The sequence below is a fragment of the Anas acuta genome, chromosome 1, assembly GCF_963932015.1.
Source record: "Anas acuta chromosome 1, bAnaAcu1.1, whole genome shotgun sequence".
NCBI classification, from domain to species: Eukaryota; Metazoa; Chordata; class Aves; order Anseriformes; family Anatidae; genus Anas; species Anas acuta.
Window position 1 is genome coordinate 12,360,322 of NC_088979.1, and position 12,752 is coordinate 12,373,073.

At 40.8% G+C, this 12,752-nt stretch overlaps 1 long non-coding RNA gene across 1 annotated transcript; it reads left to right on the forward strand.

Moving 5' to 3' along the window:
- Positions 1–215: 215 nt before the first annotated feature.
- On the forward strand, positions 216–10,428 carry LOC137850063 (uncharacterized). The gene is made up of 4 exons (XR_011092232.1): positions 216–364; positions 783–898; positions 10,145–10,216; positions 10,363–10,428. It is a non-coding gene; the product is annotated as an uncharacterized lncRNA (long non-coding RNA).
- The last annotated feature ends 2,324 nt before the right edge of the window (positions 10,429–12,752 follow it).

Sequence of the window (12,752 nt, forward strand, 5' to 3'; positions counted from 1 at the left end):
AGATATTATCCTTGCAAGCTGTTCACCAGATAGAGTAAGCCAGTCACCTCATACATGGTCATTAAGAATATCTAGATGCTTCATGCTCTGCTGGGACACTGTAATGAGCTTTGTCTGTCAAGTCTTCTCACCACACCTGCTAGCAAAGGCAGTCTGCTGTGTGGGGGCCCCTGTCCGCGTGCCGGAGGAAGTGTTCAGTGTGCTGTTGCCAGCTCTGCAGGGTGTACCCTACCCAACTGTGCTCTGCCCACCTGCCAGCCTCCGCCCTGCTTCTCCCCCCTCTCAGCAGAGGTACCTGGCACCCGCCAGAAGTGCTCGCAGCCCTGCATCCCACACGGACTGTTACAAACCCCCACACTAACAGGTTAGTGGCTGCTGATCAAGGTCTCCCCTCTTTCCTCCCTTGTCTAGTAGCTTCACTTTATGTATATTTGATTCTCCTTCTACAGAACTTTTTACAGTTTGTCTTCTTTACAGCCTGTGAGTTGCTAGAGTTGCCTTTTTTTTTCCCCAACTATTTGAATTTGTTACACTTATAAAAGTGCTGTTGGTGTTTAGTATGTTTTTTTTCTTTCTTTTCTTTCACTTTGTCTTATCTACCCCCATCTCCTAAATTACAAGTTGTTTTTTTTTGTCTTTACTCTTTTCTTTCAGATTTTACATACCAACACCTCTTTAATTATTGTTTTACATTTGCCATTCATAGTGCTGTTTTTTTTTGTTGTTGTTGTTGTTTTGTTTTGTTTTTCTATTAGTTTCTCTTTCATCTTTGAATTTTTCAGTGAACTGTGGCTTCAAACTGTGTAATAATCACTGAGTTCCTTGGCTGATATCATTTGAAGAGGCAAAAATAATTTGAAAAATCAGGTTTTCATTTCAAGAGCTCCTGATTTTGCTGGTGAGTGCGCGGGCTGGGGTAGGGGGATCAAAGTAATGAAAATCTATAAACAAATGAAAGAAATGTTACTGTGTAGGATTCACAAGTGAACAAGACTAACATTTCACACTGGGCCTGAGATGTCTGAGTGAAGACTGATCTCCTTTACATCCCAATCAGACTCACTACTGTGCTTGTCTAATAAACCAGCTTTCTTCCCAAGTAATCTCTCTCACACCATCATCTGTCATTTTTTTTTTTCAGGCTTTCAGGTAGGACATGTGGCAGCCTTTCAGGGTTCTTAGTCTTAACAAAAAACAATTTTCAAATGTAGATTTTTATGTGAGTAGAAACCACGGAAGGTTGCACCCTGCACTAATTTCTTGCTCTTTTGCATCACAAGTAAGCAATAACTTAGACCTATGCAAAATAGTTGTCAAAAAAGCCATCTAAAAATGACAGCATTTTACATTTAATTTCTCTGGGTTGAAACACTGATCCAAGGTGATAGGAAAGGGTATAGTAAATTGGGTTCTAATGTTTCAGGCCCTGTCCCGCGTAACTCTTCAGGGGTGACTTCACAGCCCTGCCTTCTCCATTGAAGTCTCACTTCTCCATCTTTACACACCCGCAAAGTTAAAGAGCTCCATCCTCTTCCTTGGTAGGAGGGAGAGAGTGCGTTGCAGGTCTCTGATAGTGATCACACCAGGAAATTTATGAACAGAAGCTTACAGCAGTTGCAAAACCTTAATTCTCACTGTAGCAAGCCATGGATTTTGGCTCTGGAGAGCTGTAATTCCATCCCCTAGGGATGAGCAATGTATCATCCATACACAAAATGAGTGAGGAGACAGTTTGATAAACCCACTCATTTTACTTACTACTGGTGCTGTCTAACCACAGGCCGAGCATGTACCTCCGTTGCGTTAAAAGGTAAGGAAGTTTGTCAGGACCTAAACACCCTTTTGTTACAGCTTGTCCTCAGATAGAGGACCTGGGGGCAGATGGGCTTACATTCTGAGTTATGTCCAATTTGGCAATATGTGTGGACACATTCAGTATATTATATTGAATTATCACAATTTGCATTAATTGTTGCATTAATTACAACCACAGATTCACAAATAGCTCAATACACTTTTCAGTCTAGTAGATCACTGGTATAGTTTATCGAGGCAACAGGAGCACAAGTTCTTTTGCATTGCCAGTGATAAATACACTGTCTGCAAAGCACATTCAAATACCAAGAATATGACAAAAACAATGATCTACATATGTGCTAACTTATGAAATAACTCTATAGAGAATGTTAGGTTTTCTGGGGAAGTACTCAGTATAACCAAGAGTTGAAATCTCATCCATAAGGTGTCCCTAGCTGAGGGGGGAAGAGAGATTAAGCCTGTCAACTGATCCCAATAGTTAGTGATATCCTTCCAACTTTTCTGTGATGGTGTCTTCCTCTACATTTTCCCTCTCTTGAGCCACTTTTATACAATTTTCTTACTTTTAGGTGTAGCTGGAGTGACTCTAGTCATACGTGTCTTCATTGTCATTGGTGTAAACTTTTCTTACTTTTCTTTAAAGGTATAGGCTCAGAGAAATTCATAGCACATGCTCAGTGAGGAGTGGTTGCACCTTAAAATTGGGTAGCTTTCGGGATGGAGGTGTGCTTTGGCATTATAATGAGATTATAATGAGCAAAGCTCACCCAGAGGACATGATTTGTTTATCAGTTAGACTCAGGGCTGACCATGTAATCTGTCAGTTCCATAATACGATCAGGTTCTCCATCCCTGTGGTGATAGCACAAAGCCTGGATGGATGCCTTCACTCTGCTCCACCCTCAGTGCTGAATCTCTTAGAGTCAGCACATCAAGCTTCCTTGGTGTTACCAGTACCTAAAGTTGCAGACTATGTTGCCAAGGGGATTGTCACAGAACAGATCCCTTGCATATCTGCTTCATCTCACCCTGGAAGTTTCCTCAATTCTGAACCTTCTCTTATCAGATGCAGCATCAGATGTGGACAAATGTTTAACCTCCAGCAAGTATTCCACAACCTCCTAAACAATTACCATACAGGACAGTAGAGCTGGAGAGGGAGAGATGGTGCTCCAGTGCGCCAGATCTGGAGAGATGAATCTGCATCCTACATTTTTATAGCATACTTTTAGACTAGGTCTGGCAAGAGATCTGAAGGGAACCGGCTATAAAGATAGGTTAGAAACTAAAGATAGGTTAGATGTTACTGGATCAGGCGATGTTAGAGAATATGTCGTCAGTGTCAACTGGGGTATTGGTAATTTATGACACTCATCTATGTACAAAATATGTGAGAGGAACGCTGCATCTGATAATGCTGACTGTGTTTGTACACCACATATTCTGTAAAATAGAAAGCCTGGTTATTGGGTAGCTTGTTGCCAAGTCGTGTAAGTTTTTATATAACTCCATTTCTCAGATAAGTCTTTATGTTAAGTCTGAAGCATAAAGAAAACTGTGGCATGGAGGTATTGGTCAGCTGAAGGGTTGTCATATTTCAAAATTAAATATGGTTCACCAGACTAAAAGCTTGTTCAGCCTCAACATAGCATGGATTCCCATTGGTGTTAACAAATGCCCTGGATTTGCTGTTTTTCATTAGTTTAACTGCTTATTATGTGCCCTGTAAACTCCATTACTCTACCAAAGGTGTACTTAGTCACGCAAAGAAATATTTAAGGCAATTATATCAAATTTCCTCTCTCCAGAAGAGTAGCTATAGAAATAATTCATAACACTTCATGAATAGCAGTAGGTGAGAAGTTTGTTTAAGTTGAAGGGAAATAAGAGAGGTTTATGCAAATAATATAAACACTCTGAAGAATGTGACATTTTAATTGAAAAATAATTAGAAGCCTTTCCATTATTGGAAAAGAATGAATTATTAAATATTTTCAAATGTTTTGAGAAAGGTGGGTAATGTGGAAAGTTTTAAACTGTCTGCCCTTCAGCTTAAAGAACACAAAATGTGCTCAGAGAGTAAGAAACCAAAGTACTATGATGGTAGAGTTAGTGAAGTTAGATTTAAAATTGGATTGATTTTTATTTAGTGCTTTCAACAAAGTAGTCTTGCTATGGAGGAAGTGAACTCTCTGTAGAAAATTTAAGTTCAAATCCCAGATCTGTTCCAGGCCTCCTGTTTGACCTCACTGTATCATCTTTCCCCTCTTTCCTCTATAGGAAGTGTTTAGTAGTTTTTGGTTTGTGCTTTTTTTTTTTTTTTTTTTTTTTTTTTTTTTCCGCTACATTGATTTTCAGTTCCTTGTATGTACTGCAACTAGTGAAAGATAATTCTGATCTTTGTCTAGATGTCTAGATATTAAGGCAATACAAATCATGTTATAAACAATAACAAGTAAAACTTGCAGTTTTTGGCTTTGAGGATTTTTTGGTGCTTGTTTCAAAAGCCAAATATTTTTATTTTGTCACTTTTTTTTTTTTTTATGGATATGAAAGTCATTTTTTTCTGGAAGGAAAAATATTTTTTTGCAAATATCTGGTTTCTCTATGAAAATGAAAAAAAAAATAGCGTGGAGGAAATCTAGAATTTTTTTTTTTTTTTTTTTTTTTTTTAAGGTAGGATGTAGGGATGTAGGTGGGGATGCAAAGTATTCGGTTGGGTCATTTAGTTCAGCTTCTACAGGCTGGTTCTTAGCACTTCGGTGCTGAAACATCTTCAGGTGGGCTTCAGATGGGCTGCTTATGAAAGGACACATTGCTTTCTCTTCAATCTTCCCACGATGTTTGACCGAGATAAAGGCATAACATATGTTGAGGATACATGCCAGTAAGTTAAGAAACTGCAAGGAGAAGGAAGGGTTATGTAGACAGCAGAGAGGCTATAATCAGAAGGGCACTCTTTTAGGAAGGCTGTGTATTTAGGAACAAAGTTTAGAATTAAAGGAGATTTTTCACTGATACTGAGACAAAATATTACCATGCTTAGGAACTTTTCTTACTCTTTTGGAGAAATAGGATTTAATCATGAACAGTGGATTTTGAAAGGAAGAATAAGAGACTTAGTAACAAGTAAACCAATATGCCTTCTTTCTTATGTCCTTGGAATTAAATCTATGGAAAGATTTCAGTCTATTTGGCAAGCACCATTGATTATGCTTTTGTTTATTTGCTTACCTTTCCCCTAATGCATCAGAAGTGATCCATTTCACAGGGCTGTCTGAATATTTACCTTGCCACATGTCATGCTGTTCCTGAGACGTGGGGTTTGCTGATGTCCTTGACCTCTTTTAATAAGATTTTAAAAATACATTTTGGATGACATATATTTAAAGTGTTGGTTATATTTTCATGTATTGGAAGCAGTTTGGGGTAGATGTTCCCAGGACTACTACCTGTTATAGGGATTATAATACCTCTTTGCAGAACTAATACTTGTGATATTATAATCACATAATAGGTGATGTCCACTCTAAGCTACACAGAAATTGTGTGTGCTTCCCCTGGGCACGCAGCTTCCCCATTGACTTTCATCCATGCTATCTTCAGCACTTCTGTAAAGGGAAAAAACAAAACAAAAAAAACTTTCTGCAGCCTGTACTGTCACTCTCACATGAACAGACAGATTTAAACGGGCCATGACAAGATGCTTCAGAAATACTGCATCTACTCATAGTCTTCAGAGGAAAGAAACAATTTTTGGCTGACAATTCATTTAATTATAAACACAGGACAATAAATTTTGTAGCAAGGATATCCTGAACCACAGTAAAATGTTTCAGGTAACAAGCAGAGAAACTTGCCCCTGCTTCCAGTTTTATTAACAGTGTGGGTGTTTATTTCCCACCCTTTTCTTTCCAGGTCAGTAAATTCTGATAGAAGACCATTTACACTTCCTACAATCTGTGCTATCCAGTGCTATAAACCTTACAAATGAATGGGGCAAACCTTGGCTGCCTAGTTTTTCTGGGTCTTGCTGTTGCAGTACATCCATCTTATTTACTTGCTACCTCTCAAGAAGGCAATGAAGCATTGTGACTTCATGAGTGATATTAAAATATTCAGATAAATCCTTGTGACTGAGACTGATACCACCATGGATGCTGAGATCTGTCTTTCTGATATCTGCTGCAACTGGTTTCTCTGTTACTCTGCATCTGATAGAGTTATTTACAGTATGTGGAAGACATTCTTAGATCAGAACATCTACTTTTGCACTATTCTGAAAAGTTTTAAGTGATTCAGTGAGATACAAGTGCAGTGGAGAGTTGGTGCTCCCATTTCTTTACCTTCCCCACTGGCAAAATGAATTTGGGAAATCGTGTAGGTCTTAAGAAGAGCTTCCTACCTATCATTACAAACCATAAATGTGAATTGCACTAAATATATCCCTGCCCATGGCAGAGGGATTGGAATTACATTATCTTTAAGGTCTCTTCCAACCCAAACCATTGTATGGTTCTATTTCATGATATGTATTGCCACTTTGGTTTGTAAATTTGCTACAAAAAATCATCAGTGCTTTCAAGTATGCCATCAAACTGGATAAATAGGAAACCTCTGCTTCAGTCAGCAGTACCATGTCTGAGAGTTCTACAGAGAGAGTTGTATAATCCTGAGAGAAAGAGAGAATTTAGCATTTCTGAAACCTACCCCTGACCACCTTTTTCCTGCACAGTTCAGTTGTTCAGTTGCATAAGTCTATAAGAATGCACTTCAGGTTCAAATACATAAGAACTTTTTTTTTTTTTTTTTTTTTGAAAACTTCAATTACATATAATCGTGTTGGCACAAGTGAAGGGAAAACAAATTGTAAAAACTACTTGGAAATGAGCATAACCAGCTTTGGTAAAGAACATGTTTCATGTAACCAGATCTAGGTGCTACGGCACTTGGATGTACACAAGTCGATGTATGCAAGTCGATGGGGCCAGGTCGCTATCAGGGGAGGTCCCAGTCGACTGGCAGCTAGCAAACGTGACACCCATCTACAAGAAGGGCCAGAGGGTAGACCTGGGAAACTATAGGCCTGTCAGTTTGACCTCAGTGCCAGGGAAACTCATGGAGCAGATTATCTTGAGTGTCATCATGCGGCACTTACTGGGCAACCAGGTGATCAGGCCAAGTCAGTATGGGTTTATGAAAGGCAGGTCCTGCTTGATGAACCTGATCTCCTTCTATGACAAAGTGATGCGCTTGGTGGATGAGGGAAAGGCTGTGGATGTGGTCTACCTTGACTTCAGCAAGGCTTTTGACACAGCATTCTCCTCAATAAACTGGCTGCTCTTGACTTGGACTGGCGCACGCTTCGTTGGGTTAAAAACTGGCTGGATAGCCGGGCCCAAAGAGTCGTGGTGAATGGAGTCAAATCCAGCTGGAGGCAGGTCACTAGTGGCATTCCCCAGGGCTTGGTACTAGGGTCGGTCCTCTTTAATATCTTTATCAATGATCTGGATGAGGGGATCGAGTGCACCCTCAGTAAGTTTGCAGATGACACCAAGTTAGGTGCGTGTGTCGATCTGCTTGAGGGTAGGAAGGCTCTGCAGGAGGATCTGGATAGGCTGGACCAATGGGCTGAGGTCAACTGCATGAAGTTCAACAAGGCCAAGTGCTGGGTCCTGCACCTGGGATGCAACAACCCTAAGCAGAGCTACAGGCTGAGAGAGGAGTGGTTGGAAAGCAGCCATGCAGAGAAGGACCTGGGAGTATTGGTTGACAGTCGGTTGATTATGAGCCAGCAGTGTGCTCAGGTGGCCAAGAAGGCCAACGGCATCCTGGCTTGCATAAGAAACAGTGTGACCAGCAGGGCTAGGGAAGTGATCGTCCCCCTGTACTCGGCCCTGGTGAGGCCACACCTCGAGTACCGTGTTCAGTTTTGGGCCCCTCGCTACAAGAATGACATGGAGGTGCTTGAGTAAGTCCAGAGAAGGACAACGAAGCTGGTGAGGGGCCTGGAGAACAAGTCCTATGAGGAGAGGCTGAGGGAGCTGGGCTTGTTCAGCCTGGAGAAAAAGAGGCTCAGGGGCGACCTTATTGCTCTTTATAAGTACCTTAAAGGAGGCTGTAGTGAGGTGGGGGTTGGTCTATTCTCCCAAGTGCCTGGTGACAGGACGAGGGGGAATGGGCTTAAGTTGCGCAAGGGGAGTTTAAGGTTGAATGTTAGGAAGAACTTCTTTACTGAGAAGGTTGTGAGGCATTGGAATGGGCTGCCCAGGGAAGTGGTGGAGTCACCATCCCTGGAGATCTTTAAAAGGCGTTTAGATGTTGAACTTAGCAATATGGTTTAGTGGAGGACTTGTTAGTGTTAGGTCAGATGTTGGACTCAATGATCTTGAGGTCTCTTCCTATCTAGACCATTCTGTGATTCTGTGATCAGATAGTCAGAAGTCTCTCATTTAGTCAGATGATTAAGACTAGGCCTCTCCCCAGAGCAAGTTTTTCAATTACAGCCAGTGAGTACAGACTGTGGAAATCCTGTTTATCCCATCAAACACCTGGATTCCTTTTTGTGGTCAGAGTGCTGAAAGCATTAATCTTTCTCCAGCTGGTTGATGGCAAATAGTAATACACACATGCCAAAGCTGGCACACTGTACTGCCAGTCATCAGGTTGTATGCTTGTTGTATGGCCATGAAGTGGTGCTGGATTTCACAGAATCACAGAATCATGCTTCAATGTCATTTAAGTTTTATAACCGGTTCTTCAGCTCCACAGGCCAGATTTTAGAAATAAATTGTTGTGATCTACTATAGTGGGTTTATGTGGCAAGGTTTTGGTAGTGGTGGGCCATAGGATTATTCTGCAAGAAGAATCCAGAAGCCGCCCCACGTTAGGTAAGGGACCCACTGCTGATCAGAACTGAGCCAATTAAGTGATGTTGTTTGCACCTCTGTGAGGACATATTTAAGAAAGGGAATAAAAAACCTGCTGCTACACAACAGCTGGGAGAGAGAGAGGAGTGAGAAACAGCCCTGAAGCCCCCAGTGTGAGTGCAACAAGATGGCAGGAGGTGCTCCAGGCACGCAGCACAAGTTCCCCTGCAGCCTGTGGAAAGACCCCTGGTGGAGTAGGCTGTCCCCCTGCAGCCCATGGGTCCCACATGAAGCAGATCTCCACGCTGCAGCCCCCCCATGGGTGGAGGAGCCCCCAGTGGAGCAGGTGGATGTGGCCCGGAGGAGGCTGCAGCCCATGGAGAGCCCCCACAGGAGCAGGCCCCGGGCCGGAGCTGCAGCCCGTGGAGAGGAGCCCACGCAGGAGCAGGGGGTCTGGGGGGAGCTGTCACCCACCCGTGCTGGAGCAGTTTGCTCCCGGGGGATGGACCCTGTGGTACAGAGGTGTGTTGGAGCAGTTCTTGAAGAGCTTCAGCCTGTGGGCAGCCCCCGCAGGCTCAGTTTGGGAAGGACGGCATCCTGTGGAGGGGACACCACATGGAGCAGGGGCAGAGAGTGACTGAGAAGGAGCAGCAGAGACAAAGTGCTATGAACTGACCCAGCCCCTACTCCCTGTCCCCTGCACCACTCAGGGGGAGGAGGTGGAAAAGGGTGGATGGGGGAAAGTGGTTTTGATTTCTTTCCTTTGTTTTTCACTTCTCTAGCTTGTTAGTAATAGGCTATAAATCTTACTGTCTCCCTACTCTGAGTCTGTTTTGCACATCATGATAATTGTTGAGTGACGTCCACGTCCTTGTCTCAACCCTTGAGCCATTTTCATTGTATTTTCTCCCCCTTTCCCTTTCAGGAGGGGGAGTGAGAGAACAGCTGTGATTGAGCTTGGCTGCCCACCTGTGTAAAACCACCATATCTTCCGAGGAAGAGGTTAATGTAGAAACTACAAGCCTTCTTTGACTGATGGTTCTCACCCTGGTCTTTACATATGATCTGGCCCCACTTATGTGCTTTTCTCATGCACTGTGAAAATGACCTTCCACAACAACTGTCAGGGGTAACTCATACAAGAAATGCCCTCACACAAAACATATAGCAAAATAACAAATTAATAAGCAACAAATAAACATTTAAACAATAAAGGTCCAGTTCTCAAACTTCAAGAGTTTGCTCTAGTACAAAGGTACAAAAAATCTGGCTTAAGAATCTATGCAAACACATGTTAATTGGACATGGAGACCTAATTCAGCACTTAGCGAATGATGATATTACTCTCCTGCAGTTTTGAACATGACATGGATTTCCCTCAAAATGATGAGTCTCTGCTAGGGTCTTTAGGCTGGATGTGGATCTCACAGTTTGCCTTTTTCTTGCTGTGCTTTCAGGTTTGCTGTCTCTACTTCTGCTCTCAAGTCACAGCGAAGGATTTTCAAGAAGGCACTTGAATGTACTTGAAGGTAAGCTTAAATTTAAAGTTTAAGCCTTCTTTCTAGAATTGCAGTCTTAGACTGGCTTTCATGAGTCTGTGAAGTAAGGATGGGATTTATGTTCTATAATTTTAGCCACTTAACCACTTTTAAGGCTCTCTTTTTATTTCATCAAGGTATTTCCAGGGAGCTTCCTTCTTGTCTGAGAATACATGACTGTGACAGATACATTACTCTCCAGGTATGTTGTTCTCTCCATTTGCAACTTAAAGCATGATGATAACTATTCTACACTACGTGAGTCTTAAGTTTTTGATGGATAAAATTAGGTGAGATCAAACCAACCACAAACGTGATCTAAAACACTTTAAAGTTGGTAGGGAGTTTTCTATGGACTGCACAAGGCTTTGGATCATCCCCTTGGAAACACTCAGAAACCTGCATTTGAACTCTGCATGATCTTGGGTTAAAAATTGCCAGAGTGATTCAAAAGGTTCCAAAAGGAAAATACTATTTTGTGGAGCACTTATAATAAGGTTTGTCCTTGCATCTAACCTTCCCAGCTTCATTTACCTGTCCTATTATAGGTTGTTTGACTAACTTTTATCAGGTATCGCATTTTGTGTGCATATTGTTCCTGGTGTTTGTTTGTCTGTTTAATGTCCCCTAAAACCTTTATAAAATCAGGTTGTTGCATCTCACGAGGCTGAGAAAATACATGACCAGTGAAGAGACATCATTGTAATACAGAAGGTTGCATTTTGTTTATTGGTTTGCTTTTAAAACATCTTTGTGTTTTGTTGAGGGTCAGAGGCATATCTGGATATTAGACGATGTGCCATTAGATGATGGCAACATGCCTTGCCCTTTGGTTTGCTGAGCTGGGACTTACTATTGCTCTGCTTTGTTACTTACTATTGTATCTTAGGCTGTCAACTCTTCAGGAAGAATAGGTTTTATATATTTATATATATATTTGACAGTAAAACATTTGCAGTGCAGTATCTTTGTACAGGCTGAGGGCACATTATGTTATTATCTATAAATAAAAATAATAAATCTAAGGCAATAATAATGTTATTACAGGGTAATTTATCTACAAATAGGATAATACTTTTTTCCTAGTATCTAACTTTAATCCTGCAAACATTTTAACACATTTATCATTACAACTCTCTTTTGACATCCATGTAGTGTGGTTATTCTCATTTTACAGATAAGAAACAGAGAACATAGAGAATAATAAGAATAGCAGCAGTGTCAACATTCAGATACCTAATTTAGCTATCTAGTATTCCTAAGTTTTGCCTTTATTCAGAGAAAGGAAATGAAATTCCTCAAGGTGATTCAGAGGAACCGTTTTAGATTGTTGTTCTGAGCTATGCTTTTGGAAAGCCTCGTTGTTTTGAGCTGTCCTTTTTGGAAGGCCTACCTTTATGTAGGTTTCCAAAGGGCTGAAACTGACTAAGAGCAAGAAAGAAAAGGTTGCTGAATCTCAGAGGATGATCATACAATCTGTTTATTCCATATCCACTGGTTCAACAGGTTTTGCTTTGCTCTGGTGGTCTGCATCAGTAACCCCATATAGGATAGAGTCAACTTCATGGAGCTTCCAAATTTCTGTTTTTGCTTCATCTCCATCAATAGTGTTTTGAACCCTCATATTTTAAGGCCCAGTTTAAACTGTGTAATGCAGAAAGCTCTGTGTGTGCTGTATAACAACACAGATGTTGTTTCCTGCCTCTTTTGAAATTGTCTGTCACTCAGTTTGTAGCCAGATCTGAAGACAATACTGTATGTAATGATGATAAGCTGGTTTTTATACTACATTTTCTCCCTTTACATGTATTTGAAATCAGGAACACCTATGTATGATAATTAAGAAGCTTCTTCTACTAAAAAAATATTTTAAAAAAATCAAATATTTTAAAGAGAATCTACTTCATCATGCAAAATCTGCTTTATGGTGTAAACAGCATGAAGAATCTACCACACTTAGATCTTTTGTCCTAATGACAAATTTACATTTCAGCTTTCCATCACTGAGATAAATAAGAATACCCCCAAAAAACAGTGTATATTAAAGGAGGTATTTAAAATACCATTCATTTTTAAAAAGTAACAGCAGTAGTGTTTTAAGACAGACAAATAAAACAAAAGGGAAATGAAGAGATGATAAAAATGTGATATTAAGGAGAGAAATAAGAAGCAGAAAGTCAGATAAATAATTTTTGGGGTGAAACTCAGTGAAACAAAGTCTGCCTGAGATTTTCTTTTCCACTAAGAAAGAAGAGTATTCATCCACCTGCATGTGCAAGAGCCAAAGAAAATATAAGGAGGCATGCCAGGTATACATCATGCTAGCAAGATGCAGATAAGATTGGGAAGGAGTACAAATTCCACTTTTGCAAAGAGGAATATGATGAGATGCAACAAAACAGATCCTCCTCAGAAAAGTAAGAAGCATTATATCCTTATGAATCTTAGTCTAGCCAGGTGACAGCATGGATTCAAGGAAAAAATCAAATCCTCTCCTTTGTATGATTACTCTACCTAGCTTTCCCTA